The sequence below is a fragment of the Leucoraja erinacea genome, unplaced genomic scaffold, assembly GCF_028641065.1.
Source record: "Leucoraja erinacea ecotype New England unplaced genomic scaffold, Leri_hhj_1 Leri_55S, whole genome shotgun sequence".
Lineage (NCBI taxonomy): Eukaryota > Metazoa > Chordata > Chondrichthyes > Rajiformes > Rajidae > Leucoraja > Leucoraja erinaceus.
Genome location: NW_026576465.1, coordinates 116185 through 124760, shown reverse-complemented (window position 1 = coordinate 124760; position 8576 = coordinate 116185). Strand labels below are relative to the sequence as shown.

The 8576-nt window shown below is 48.4% G+C and overlaps 1 long non-coding RNA gene across 2 annotated transcripts; it reads right to left on the bottom strand.

Moving 5' to 3' along the window:
* Positions 1 to 301: 301 nt before the first annotated feature.
* Positions 302 to 8478, bottom strand: LOC129694152 (uncharacterized). 2 transcript variants are annotated; one of them, XR_008722969.1, is made up of 3 exons: positions 8340 to 8478; positions 1136 to 2719; positions 302 to 1008 (listed from the first exon to the last, which is right to left on the bottom strand). It is a non-coding gene; the product is annotated as an uncharacterized LOC129694152 (long non-coding RNA). The 2 variants fall into 2 exon arrangements; XR_008722968.1 differs by having other exon boundaries at positions 302 to 2719.
* Positions 8479 to 8576: the final 98 nt, after the last annotated feature.

The window sequence follows — 8576 nt, the reverse complement described above, 5'->3', positions numbered from 1 at the left end:
TTACCTGAATGCTGCCTTGGTTAGAGGGTATTATCCATAAGGAGAGATTGGACAGATGGATTGTTTTCTCTGGAACACCAGAGGTTGAGGGGAGACCTGATAGAAATATATTAAATTATGTGAGGAATAGGTAGGATAGGCAGTCAGAATCTTTTTTTTCATAGGGAGGAAATATCAAAGACTAGAGGGCAAGATATTTCAGATAGGTAAGAATGTGGAGAGAGATGGACTTCAGATCGCTAAGTGGTGCAGTTAGGCCAGTATTTCACTGAAGAATGAAGATGACTTGTAAGGCTGCAAGTCCATGAATCAAGAGTTTATTGTCATATGTACCGAAGTGGAACAATGAAATTCTTACTTGCAGCAGCACGACAGCTTTGTAAACACTCAATAGACATAAAACATAACAAATAAAAAAAAATCCCAATACAATGCCAAAAACATAAGCCCAAAATCCCCAGTAAAACCAAATCAATTTGCAGTATATTGGAAGTTTGTAGTGTTCAATAGCCTGATGGTCATTGGGAAGACATTCCTAAACCTGGGCATTATGATTCCGGGGCAGTGTGGGTCCTTGATCATGCTGGCCTTCAAAAGGGGCAGTCAGTACCTGTGATGGAGCGGGCAGTATTCACCACTTTTTGCAATATCCTTCATTCCTGGGCATTCAAGTTGCCGTACCAGGCCTGATGCAATCGGTCAGTATGCTCTCTCCCGTACACCTGTGGAAGTTCAAGAGAGTATTCATCAACTTACCAAATCTCCCCAATCTTGCAAGGATTAGAGGTACGGTTGGGCTTTCTTGATGATTGCATCATTGTGCTGGGTCCTGGACAGATCTACAGAGCTATGCGTGTCTAGAACATGAAGTTTTTGACTCTCTCCTCCACCACCAACCCATTGATGAAGATGGGTTTGTGGATCCTCAGCCTTCCTCTTCAAAAGTCAATACTCAATTTCTTGGTTTTACTGTCGTTGAGGTCAAGATTGACAAAAGTGCTGGAGAAACTCAGCGGGTGCAACAGCATCTATGGAACGAAGGAAATAGGAAGGGTTTCGGCCCGAAACGTTGCCTATTTCCTTCGTTTCATAGATGCTGTTGCACCCGCTGAGTTTCTCCAGCACTTTTGTCGACCTTCGATTTTCCAGCATCTGCAGGTCCTTCTTAAACCTTGAGGTCAAGGTTGGTGTAGCATCATTCAAACAGACGATCAATCTTCCTCCTACACTGACTCATCATTATCCATAATTCGTCTCACAAAAGTGGTGTAGTGGTAAATTTAAAATCGAGTTGGAACTGTGTCCAACTATGCAATCATTGGTATAGAGTGACTGGAGCAGGAGGCTGATGGTCATTGAGAAGGAAATGTTGTTGCTAACTCATACTGAATTGCATTTTGTTGAGGAAGTTGAGGGTCCAGTTGCAAAGGAATGCATGGAGGCCTAGTTCTCAGACCTTGGAAACAAGTTTGGAGAGGATGATGGTGTTATACGCCAAGCTGTATTGAATGAATAGCTTGATGTATGTTTTTTATTGTTTAAGTGATCCAGTGCAGGTGGAGTGCTAGCAAGATCACATCACCCGTTGATGATCCACAATGGCAGTAGGCAAATTGTAGAGGCTCTGGGTTCTTGCCGAGGCAGAAATTGATATACACCATAACCAAACTCTCAAAACGCTTCATCACAACAGATGTTATTGACACCGGCTTGTAGTCATTGAAACATTGAGACATTGAAAATGTCCGCGAAATCTCCAGCCAGTCGGTCCGCACCAGTTTTGAGAACACGATCAGCGCACATAATCAGGTAAAAAATACTTTCTGTAGATTCATCCTTCTGAAGTATCTTCTGACATCAGCATCGATGACTGAGACAGCAATACCATCAGAGGTATGGGGCCTGAGAAGGCAGGTCAGTGTTGTCCCTATCAGAGCGTGCATAGAATGCATTGAGCACATGTCAGTGGAGGCCAATTCACTGGATGTATTTAAGAGAAAGTTAGATACAGTTCTTTGGGCTAACAGAATCAAGGGATATGGGAAGAATGCAGGAACTGGGTACCGATTTTGGTTGATCAGCCATGATCATATTGAATGGCGGTGCTGGATTAAAGGGCCGAATGGCCTATTCTGCGCCTATTGTCTATGTTTCCATGAGAAAATTGAGGAGTGCCTTGCTATCACTTGAACTGCTCCCTGGTTTTGCCTTATGAAGTGATAGAGTACAAGCCGTACCTCAGCTGTCGAATGTCCAAATCATCCTTCAGTTTAGAGCAAGTGTCCCTTTTAACCTTTTTGATGGCCTTATTAAGGTCGTATCTGGACACTTTATATGAATCTGTGTTACCAGACTTGAATGTCCGAGATCTGCTGGTTGGACTGAGAGAAATGGAGCAATCGGCATCGGACTAGCAGTGGACAAATGTGTTTGATTCTCTGGTGCTGAAAGACACGAGCTGGTGGTGGTTTAGGTGGTTTAGGAGTGATTTCTTCAAGCTGGTCTTCTTATAGCCCCAGGCTGTGATATGAAAGGCATCGGGGTAGGCTGTCTGGTGCTTGACCATGGCGTGCAACTCCTCCAGTGGCAGATAGCCACCCTCTGTCTAGGATGGGATGTAGACCAGTCATGATGATAGACGTATAAGACGTTGGTGAGGGCTCATTTAGAGTATTGTGTTCAGTTCTAGGCACCGTGTTATAGGAAAGATGTTGTCAAGCTGGAAAGGATACAGAGAAGATTTATGAGGATATTGTCAGGACTAGAGGGTTTGAGGAAAAGGCAGAGGTTGAGTAGGCCGGGAGTCTATTTCTTGGAGTGCAAGAGGATGAGGAGTGATTTTATAGAGGTGTATAAGATCATGAGAGGAATAGATCGGGTAGATGCACAGAGCCTCTTGCCCAGAGTAGGTGAATCGAGGACCAAAGGACATTGATTTAAGGTCTATTTCTTGGAGTGCAAGAGGATGAGGGGTGATTTTATAGAGGTGTATATGATCATGAGAGGAATAGATCGGGTAGATGCACAGAGTCTCTTGCCCAGAGTAGGTGAATCGAGGACCAGAGGACATAGGTTTAAGGTGAAGGGGAAAAGATTTAATAGGAATCTGCGGGGTAATTGTTTCACACAAAGGGTGGTAGATGTATGGAACAAGCTTTCAGAGGATGTAGTTGAGACAGGGACTATCCCAACATTTAAGAAGCAGTGAGATAGGTACATGGCTAGGACAGGTTTGGAGGAATATGGACCAAATGCTGGCAGGTGGGTCTAATGTAGTTGGGACATGTTGGCCGGTGTGGGCAAGTTGGGTCGAGGGCCTGTTTCCACACTGTATCACTTTATGACTATGATAGAAGTGAATTCCCTCGGGAGGTAGCAGGGATGGCACTTCAACACTAGGTGTTCCAGGTGTGGAGAGCAGGAACTGGACCACTATGGCTGAGCACCACAAAGACATTACCATGAGGCAGATGCTACCACTTCTTTCTTTCCCCGATGTTTCTGCTCAGCCCATGCAATGAATGGAGAAACCCTTAGGCTGGGATGGATGGGTTTGGGGAGTTGGGAGTGAGTCATGTCTCTGTGAAACAGAGCACACAGCATTCCCTCGTCTTTCTTTGATAAAGCAGCTTTGCACTATTTTTAACAATAAAACATTTTTACTGTGGGCTTCCTGTGCTTCAAATTCTTAAATAAAGAACGTGGTACTGATTTATTATCAAATATTCCTGGAATACATTCAACCTGCAAAGAAAAAAAGTTGCTGTATAGTGAAAGAGATCAAGTTAAGTTTATTGTCATATGGACAAGCAATGTGAGGTACAGCTGCACTGTACATCTTGGAGACATGAGACTGAAAATGCTGGAACCTTGAGTAAAACAAGGTGCTGGAAGTACTCAATGGATTAGGCAGCACCAACAGTGTATATCACGAATGGACAGATGACATATCAGTTTGGGCACTTCTTCAAACTGGAGGTGAGATAGCTGGTAGAAAAAGGTGGAGGAAAGACGCAGAGTTAGTAAACAAGACTGGAGGTGATAAGTGGAGGACAAAAAAGGAAAACTCATGATCCTTCCTTTGGTTCGACATTTCACTCCCCACCTTCCTTTCTTATCGGATTCCACCATTTATACTCTTGTCTCTTCTCCGTTTCACACCTCTGCTCATGGTATCTATTTTAACGCATTTGCCAACCCCGACTCATTTGCCAACCCCTCCTTACCTGGATCCACCTATCTTACTCCCCGCTTCCCCTCCCCAGCTCTCCCACAGCCTACTGTCTCTGCCCCTTAGAAACATAGAAATTAGGTGCAGGAGTAGGCCATTCGGCCTTTCGAGCCTGCACCGCAATTCAATATGACCATGGCTGATCATCCAACTCAGTATTCCATACCTGCCTTCTCTCCATACCCTCTGATCCCTTTAGCCACAAGGGCCACATCTAACTCCCTCTTAAATATAGCCAATGAACTGGCCTCGACTACCCTCTGTGGCAGAGAGTTCCAGAGATTCGCCACTCTCTGTGTGAAAAAAGTTCTTCTCATCTCGGTTTTAAAGGATTTCCCCCTTATCCTTAAGCTGTGACCCCTTGTCCTGGACTTCCCCAACATCGGGAGCAATCTTCCTGCATCTAACCTGTCCAACCCCTTAAGAATTTTGTAAGTTTCTATAAGATCCCCTCTCAATCTCCGAAATTCTAGAGAGTATAAACCAAGTCTATCCAGTCTTTCTTCATAAGACAGTCATGACATCCCAGGAATCAGTCTGGTGAACCTTCTCTGCATTCCCTTTATGGCAATAATGTCCTTCCTCAGATTTGGAGACCAAAACTGTACGCAATACTCCAGGTGTGGTCTCACCAAGACCCTGTACAACTGCAGTAGAACCTCCCTGCTCCTATACTGAAATCCTTTTGCTATGAAAGCTAACATACCATTCGTTTTCTTCACTGCCTGCTGCACCTGCATGCCTAGAAGAAGGGTTTCGGCCCAAAACGTCGCCATTTCCTTCGCTCCATAGATGCTGCTGCACCCGCTGAGTTTCTCCAGCAATTTTGTGTACCTTTGCCTACTTTCAATGACTAGTGTACCATGACACCCAGGTCTCGCTGCATCTCCCCTTTTCCTAGTCGGCCACCATTTAGATAATAGTCTGCTTTCCTGTTTTTGCCACCAAAAACCTTTATTCCTTTATCCCCCCCCCCCACCCCATCAGTCTAAAGAAGGGTCAGCCTATTCCTTCGCTCCATAGATGCTGCCTCACCCGCTGAGTTTGTCCAACTTTTTTGACTACCTTCGATTTTTCCAGCATCTGCAGTTCTTTCTTAACCATGGGTTGTACAGTCACATCCAAATCATTAAATAAATGATGTACAACAATGGGCCCAACACACATCCCTGTGGCACAACACAAGTCACAGGACTCCAGTCTGTCACCCTTGGTTTCCTAGCATAAAGCCAATTATGTTGGAAATACCAAAACTTATTTTTTCAAATATATAAAGAGTAAAAGTGAGGCAAGAACTGAGATCAGACTGGTGGATAATGATGCTGGGGAAGGAGGAAATGGGGAGTAAAGAAATTGTGGATGAACTAAATAAGTCTTTGGCGTCAATCTTCACTGTGAAAGACACCAGCAACATGCTAGAAATTCAAGAGAGTCAAGGGGCAGAAGTGAGTGCAGTCGCTCTTACAGAGATGTTTGAGAACCTAATTGATCTGAAGGTCAATGTCTCCTGAACCAGATGGACTCTCTTCCAACCTGTCTTGTCCTCGGCCTCCTCCACTGACAGAGCGAGGCCACACTCAAACTGGAAGAATAGCCCATCATAAACTGCTATCTCACATAACTCACAGACCTACTCATAAGGTATAGCAGTAGAATTAGGCCATTCGGTCCATCAATTCTACTCCACCATTCAATCATGGCTAATCTATCTCTCCCTCTGAACCCCATTCTCCTGTCTTCTCCCCATAACCTCCGACACCCGTACTAAGCAAGAATCTATCCATCTCTACCTTAAAAATATCCAAATGACGGCCTCCACAGCCTTCTGTAGCAAAGAATTCCACAGATTCACCACCCTCTGACTAAATAATTTATTCTTCATTCTTTGAACTTCAATAGAGGTCATTGCAGAGAAACAAAATATTTTAAGCTGTTAATCATTGGGTAATTTCCCTTGAGGGATGATCTGATTGTGTGGAAATTTCACATTCAGTACCTTTCAGTCTTGCTGCAATTGTTTAATGTCCTAGTTCCAATCTGCAGAGCAACATCCAGGCAGCAAACCCAGAACAATCATTATTAACTTAAATGCTTCTGCAAATTATAGGCCATGTCATCTCTGTTTCAGAGTACTTTGGCAGTCAATGCTGTCATGATTAAGAAACAGTGAATTAAAATTAAAATATGGATACAAATCATCCAGTTTAAAAAAAGCAAGCAACTAATACTGCAAAAGCTGATAACAGCCTCTATCTTTATTTGCATCCTATAAAATTAATATCACAATGTGGAAACGAATGATACATTTTCATTTACTTTTGTCTCAAGTAATAGTCTGATCCTGAAGGCAGAGCACAATTTAGCGACCCTCACCCAAACATATTGTTAATAAGTAAAATCAACCGTTCATAAATGATAAAATTAACTAATAATTCTTCACCTGCTGTTACTCATTCACCATGGTATTTTGACCTAACGTTTATGAACCAGAGTAACTGATCTATGTAGGCAGAAGGAACTGAAGATGCTGGTTTATACAAAAAGACGCAAAATGGTAGAGTAATTCAGCTGTTTAGGCAGCATCTAACCCGATTAATTACTCCAGCACTTCAGTCAATCCTTGCTGAGACAGGGTTGCCCTCTGCTGCCCATTACAAAGCCTTCCGGAAAAATAACCCAAGTTAACTCCTGCTGTCGGAACCTGTGCGACAACATCAATGTCAGTAAGCACCGTGGCAGAAATAACCGCGACGGTAGTAAACTATCCTGTGTAAGAAGGAAAACTTCTTCAGATGTGTACACTTGCTGCAGTCAAGCAAGCGCTGCCCTCTGCTGCCCACCTTCACAAATCGCCTTCCTTCAAAAATTCTGCCATCCAACTTAACTACACCTGCCCTGTCGGCAACCCCCCTGTGCCCCAACCCTGCCCCCACAAGCACCCACCACCCCCTCACTAGCAGCCCACCCCTGGCAGAAATAACCGCACCCCACCCCCTGCGTAAACCATCCTGTGTACCAGAAGGACCAAACTGTCCCCTTTGCATGTGACCCCCACCCTAACCAGCATTGTCAAAGCACCCACCCCTTCAGACACCCACCCCGCCCACGCACCCCACCGATACCCACCTTCAACCAGCACCCACCGGGTCGATCCCCCCCCTTCAGCAACCCCCTCTGATTCTGCGCATCCAGCACTCCCCCACACCAGCCCTGACCAGCACCAGCACCCACCCCCCTCCCTAGCACCCCCCCCCTCACCAGCACCCCCCCCCCTTCACCAGCACCCACCCCCTCACCCCCCTTCACCAGCACCCACCCCCCTCACTAGCACCCCTGCCCCCCACCAGCACCCACCCCCCTGCCCACCCACCCCCCCTTCACCAGCACCCACCCCCCTTCACCCCCCACCCCCTCACCCACCCCCCTCACCAGCACCCACCCCCCCCCTCACCAGCACCCACCCCCCTTCACCAGCCCCCACCACCCCTTCACCAGCACCCCCCCCCCTCACTAGCACCCCCACCCCCCTCACCAGCACCCACCCCCCTCACTAGCACCCCACCCCCTTCACCCCACCCACCCCTTCACCCCCCACCCCCCTCACTAGCACCCACACCCCCAGCCCCCACCAGCACCCACCCCACCCCCACCCCCCTCACTAGCACCCCACCCCCCACCAGCACCCACCCCCCTCACCAGCACCCACCCCCCTCACCAGCACCCACCCCCCCTCACCAGCACCCCCCCCCCTTCACCAGCACCCAGCACCCCACCCCCCCCCTTCACCAGCACCCCCCCCCTTCACTAGCCCCACCCGACCAGCATCCCCCCCTGCCCTGCCTGGTCCCTGCTCGGTCCCATCCTCTGCCCCCACCAACACACCCCATCTCATGCCGCTCCTGTCCGCCCGGGGGGGGGGGGGGTGGTGACCGTCGGCCCGGGGCAAACACCTGGACCCGCCCCCGCCCCGCCCTCGGGACCGACCCACCGCAGAGCTCCGCCCCCGGGCCGCCGGCACCAGAAGCCGGGCAGGTGTCCCCGCCCGGGGGCAGTGTGTGTGTGGGAACCTATGGCCCGGGCGGGTGAATGGAGAGCGGAGTCCGGTTACCTTCTTCAGCGCCGCCATGGTGCAGGTGCACGTGCCGCCGTTCACCTGGACAGCGTCGCCTCGCCTCGACCAGCGCGCGCCCGCCCGCCCGCCGGCACCCGCGCCTCCCCAACTGTCACTGCGGCCGCTCGCGCATGCCCCGCTCGCGCCCCCCCCCCGCAACGGCCACGGCGGCCGGTGTCACACGTGCGCATGCGGGTTGCCGGCGGTGACGTCGACGGATTGCCGGCGGTGACG